This window comes from Paramormyrops kingsleyae, chromosome 4 (genome assembly GCF_048594095.1).
Source record: "Paramormyrops kingsleyae isolate MSU_618 chromosome 4, PKINGS_0.4, whole genome shotgun sequence".
Lineage (NCBI taxonomy): Eukaryota > Metazoa > Chordata > Actinopteri > Osteoglossiformes > Mormyridae > Paramormyrops > Paramormyrops kingsleyae.
This window is the reverse complement of record NC_132800.1, coordinates 5,041,186-5,046,673: the sequence shown is the minus strand read 5'-3', so window position 1 is coordinate 5,046,673 and position 5,488 is coordinate 5,041,186. Positions and strand designations below refer to the sequence as shown.

The 5,488-nt window shown below is 49.2% G+C and overlaps 1 non-coding gene across 1 annotated transcript; it reads left to right on the top strand.

Moving 5' to 3' along the window:
• The first annotated feature begins 766 nt into the window (after positions 1-766).
• trnak-uuu (transfer RNA lysine (anticodon UUU)) lies at positions 767-839 on the top strand. The gene has a single exon. It is a non-coding gene; the product is annotated as a tRNA-Lys (tRNA).
• Positions 840-5,488: the final 4,649 nt, after the last annotated feature.

Sequence of the window (5,488 nt, the reverse complement as noted above, 5' to 3'; positions counted from 1 at the left end):
ACATCTGGAAGCTGGTTGAAAGAATGCCAAGAGTCTGCAATTCTGTCATCGAAACGGAAAAAGGCTTTTTTGAAGAGTCAAACGTCTTGGTCGTTGCAGTATGTGATATGTATTACATCATTGCCTCGACGCCTTTTACTATACAGTGAACAGTATAGCTAAAATAGAGACAAATACATTACAAGCAGGTGTGTCCAAGCTTTTGACTGGTACTGTATGATAAACACTACAGTTTTCCTAAGAGGGATATTTAGTATGTTTTTAACACTCGTGTTGCGGTGTGAGCAGACCCTAACAGACTCCAGGATAACAGCCCCCATTTGGAGTCCTGTCTGGAAGGGTCCTGTGCTGACCCCCTCCAAGTGAAAACTGAGGATTATTAAAGTGATGGATGTGTGGCAAGTAACAGCCATTTAACCGCATAATTAATTCCTGACATTGTAAGGAGTTTTTAACGAGTGTGGACCCCCTGGCTATTCTGAGTTCTGTAATGAGTGTGGGGAACTTTTTTTTTTTCCCCCTTCTGTGAGGAGTACATCTGTTCTGGGGGGGGGGGGGGGGGGGGGGGGGGCTGAGCTCACCCACTGTGATGAAGTCGTAGATCTCTTCAGTTTCCTCTGAAGAAAAGTGCATCATTGCAAATCCCTCTCTAGTACAAAGTAACTTGGGGGGAGTAAGACACCCATTTATCGTGGCCCCATGGTTTCTGCATGTGGTGTCTGGTGCATTGTGTGTTTAATGCTCCTGAAGCTGTAGGATCCAGAGAGCCTGGATAGCTCAGTCGGTAGAGCATCAGACTTTTAATCTGAGGGTTCAGGGTTCAAGTCCCTGTTCAGGTGGCGGTTTCTTTATTTGTGGGCAGTGGTGGCTTAATGGTTAGGGAAGCACACTTGTAATTGTAGGTTCAAATCCCTGACCACCAAGGTACCGCCCCGAAGTACTGCTCCCCGGGGCGCTGAATTAGCTGCCACCTACTATGTTACATACGGGTTAAATGCAGAGAACACATTTCGTTGTTGTGTGCTGTAATATGACAACTAAATTCGAAATATATATATTTTTCATTAAGACCATAAAGCAGCTTTAAGGAGTCCAAGGATGCATACCAGGCTAGGTGATAATCCCCCATGAACAGCCCAGTGCCCCCCCCCCCCCCCCCATACATATTGCCAGGTGCACACAGTGCAACAGCAGAAATAAATGTCAGTTGTGCTACAGAAATAACTGTAAAGTAAATTTGCATTTGAGAAAGATACAAAAAAAAATCACAGATGAATGGAAAGATCATGTTTTGCAGAGATTTAATTCAATGCAGTCTTGACGTCTTCAGCTGTACTGGTGGTAGGTTTTGGTTGTTTTTTGCATCTGCATTTGCAAGGATACTGTGGCCCTTTATACCGCGCCCCCTATTTAAAAATAGCACATCCAATCTTACCTACCTGAAATAAAATGCTTAAAACACCCAAACAACTTACACAAACAAGCCCAAACATGTTCTAGTTTAAATCTTGTCAGTCAAGAGATGCTAACCAAACACAATCTGATTTCTCAAAGTTTTACTTACACAGATAAACAAACCTGAATTGTAAACAATCTTGTGCTCACAGACATACTAACATGGGGTTTCGTTCGGCATTATAAGCATTTTTAGGAGACTTCTGCTCCTGGTCAAACACATCATTTTGAAAATCTGACGGTTGGGAAAAATCCCTATAAATCTTGTCTCGATTAGTTCAGTGATCGCGGTGTTTGGTCAGCTTGTCCCACATTACGTACAGTTTGCTCAGTCTAAAGTGGGAAAAAGTGCCTTACTTGTATTTAATTGTTGTTTTTTTCTGCATAATTCCATTCCTGGCTTTGTGTCCAAAGTTTTAATGGTCAACTATCCCTGCTGTGAGACCAGCGCCATGAAACTGTTCTGTAGCATTAAAAATCAGGTGGGACTTGTGATATGTCCATCAACTTGGCTTTTACTGGCTATTGGTTTCTTCCTGCTTCAAGGAACTGCAGGTTATTGGATTGCTGAGATGTTTGTCAAAAGAAGCCCCTGTATTACAAGGTGGTTGGCTGGAAAGCCTTGCCATTCAGCAAAAACTGAATGGATAGGCCCGCGGGCTCAATTTGTTAAGTTGGCTGAGAACTATGTATTGAATCGTGTGATGAAACCCTCAAGTCAAAAGGGGGGATGGTGAATTTTATCGTTTATCAAAAATATTTTGTGCTGATGACAGTGCACATGGTGGGAGACCAACTGTGTACCCTTTTTATTGTTGTTTAAGCAAAAACACAATTAATATATTCTACTATCCTAAACCAACATGCATGGTGTGGATGTTACGTGTCAGATACTCCTGTCATTGATCCTGACCAAGGCACCTCAGAATTGGAGGCAGTCCCCTGGCTGGCAAAGCTATCACATGCTCCATAGTTAGGGTCAAATGCAGAGGACACATTTTCCCACTTGGTTCAAGTGCAGCTTCATACTCATGGTACTTTGAAATCTTTTGGTAATTCATCATATTAAAATTCAAAACAAAACCTCAGAAAACATTGTAAATGAACATCTGAATCCTCTCAAGTCAGGTCAAGTCCATTTTAATTCAAATGCAAAAACAAAAGAATGAAACCATTGAAACTATTTACAAAATCTGAAAATGAATCTTACAAATTACACAAATATATAGCACAAACTGAGATTTTTTTTGGATAAAAGTGACTTACATAAAACTTCATGGAAGTTTCCAAAGATTTTCATAATCATGTTTTTTGTTGTCAATATTCCAGGCTTTTTTTTTTTTTTTTTTTGGAGTCACCGAGTTAGAGACCGTATCTTCATCCATCCATCCATTAACGTCCGCTTATCCGAGGTCGGGTCGCAGGGGCAGCAGTCTCAGCAGGGAAACCCAGACTTCCCTCTCCCCGGCCACTTCCTTCAGCTCCTCTGGGGGAATCTCGAGGCGTTCCCAGGCCAGCCGAGAGACATAGTCCCTCCAGTGTGTCCTGGGTCTTCCCCAGGGCCTCCTCCCAGTGGGACATGCCCGGAACATCTCACCAGGGAGGCGTCCAGGAGGCATCCTAATCAGATGCCTGAGCCACCTCATCTGGCTCGTCTCAATGCGGAGGAGCAGCGGCTCTACTCTGAGTCCCTCCCAAATTACCGAGCTCCTCACCCTATCTCTAAGGGAGAGCCCAGCCACTCTGCAGAGAAAACTCATTTCGGCCACTTGCACTCGCGATCTCGTTCTTTCGGTCACTCCCCACAGCTCGTGACCATAGGTCAGGGTAAGAATGTAGATCTTTCTTCACCATGACAGACCGATGCAGAGCCCGCATCACTGTTGACGCCGCACCGATCCGCCTGTCAATCTCCCGCTCCATCTTTCCCTCACTCGTGAACAACACCCGAGATACTTAAACTCCTCCACTTGGGGAAGGACCTCCTCCCCAACCCGGAGAGAGCACTCCACCCTTTTCCGGCTGAGGACCATGGTCTCGGATTTGGACGTGCTGATTTTCATTGAGTGAGAGCCGAAGGTCACGGTCTGATGAGACCTACAGAACCACATCATCTGCAAAAAGCAGAGACCTAATCCAGGGGTCACCAAACTGGACACCCTCAACGCCCTGGCTGCGTCTAGAAATTCTGTCCATAAAGGTTATGAACAGAATCGGTGATAAAGGGCAGCCCTGGTGGAGTCCAACCCTCACTGGGAATGTGGACCAAGCTCTGACACCGGTTGTACAGGGACCGAACAGTCCTTATAACGCAGTCCGGCACCCCATACTCCCAGAACACTCCCCACAGGACTCCCCGAGGGATGCAGTTGAATGCCTTCTACAAGTCCACAAAGCACATGTAGACTGGTTGGGCAAACTCCCACACACCATCCAGGACCCTTCTGAGAGTATAGAGCTAGGCCACTGTTCCACGGCCAGGGTGAAAACCACACTGCTCCTCCTCAATCCGAGGTTCGACTATCCGACAGACCCTCCTCTCCAGCACCCCCGAATAGACCTTACCAGGGAGGCTGAGGAGTGTGACCCCCCTATAGTTGGAACACACCCTCCGGTCCCCCTTCATGAAGATGGGGACCACCAGCGCGGTCTGCCAATCCAGAGGCACCGCCCCCGATGTCCACGTGATGCCGCAGATGCGTGTCAACCAAGACAGCCCCGCAAAATCCAGAGCCTTGAGGAAATCCGGGCTGATCTCTTCCACCCCCGGGGCCCAGCCACCGAGGAGCTTTTTAACCACCTCAGCGACCTCTGCCCCAGAGATAGGTGAGTCCACCCCCAAGTCCCCAGACTCTGCTTCCTCATTGGAAGGTGTGTCGGTGGGATTGAGGAGGTCTTCGAAGTATTCCTTCCACCGACCCACAACGTCCCGAGCTGAGGTCAGCAGCGCACCATCCCCACCATTAACAGTGTTGATGCTGCACCGCTTTCCCGCCCTGAGACGCCGGATGGTGCTCCTCGAAGTCGTCCGGAAGTCATTCTCCATGGCCTCGCCAAACTCCTCCCATACCCGAGTTTTTGCCTCAGTGACCGCCAAAGCCGCGTTCCGCTTGGCCCGCCGGTACTCATCAGCTGCTTCCGGAGTCCCACAGGCTAAAAAGGCCCAATAGGACTCCTTCTTCAGCTTGACGGCATCCCTCACCGCCAGTGTCCACCAGCGGGTTCGGGGATTGCCGCCACGACAAGCACCGACCACCTTACGGTCACAGCTCCGGTCAGCCGCCTCCACAATGGAGGCGTGGAACATGGCCCATTCGGACTCGATGTCCCCTGTCTCCCCCGGGACATGGGCGAAGTTCTGCCAGAGGTAGGAGTTGAAACTCCCTCTGACAGGGGATTCCGCCAGACGTTCCCAGCAGACCCGCACTATACACTTGGGTCTGCCAGGTCTGACCGGCTTCCTCCCCCACCAGCGGAGCCAACCCACCACCAGGTGGTGATCGGTAGACAGCTCCGCCCCTCTCCTCACCCGAGTGTCCAATACATGCGGCCGCAAGTCCGATGACACAACCACAAAGTCGATCATCAAACTGCGGCCTAGGGTGTCCTGGTGCTAAGTGCACATATGGACACCCTTATGCCTGAACATGGTGTCCATTATGGACAATCCGTGACAAGCACAGAAATCCAACAACAAAACATCACTCGGGTTCAGATCGGGGGGGGCTTTCCTCCCAATCATGCCCCTCCAGGTCTCACTGTCATTGCCCAAGTGAGCATCGAAGTCCCCCAGCAGAACAAGAGAGTCCCCGGGAGGAGCGCTCTCCAACACCCCTTCCAAGGACTCCTCTGAACTGCTGTTTGGCGCATAAGCACAAACAACAGTCAGGACCCATCCCCCCACTCGAGGGCGAAGGGAGGCTACCCTCTCGTCCACCACGGTAAACCCCAATGTACAGGCACCCAGCCAGGGGGCAATAAGTATGCCCACTCCAGCTCGGCGCCTCTCCCCGTGAGCAACTCCAGAGTGGAA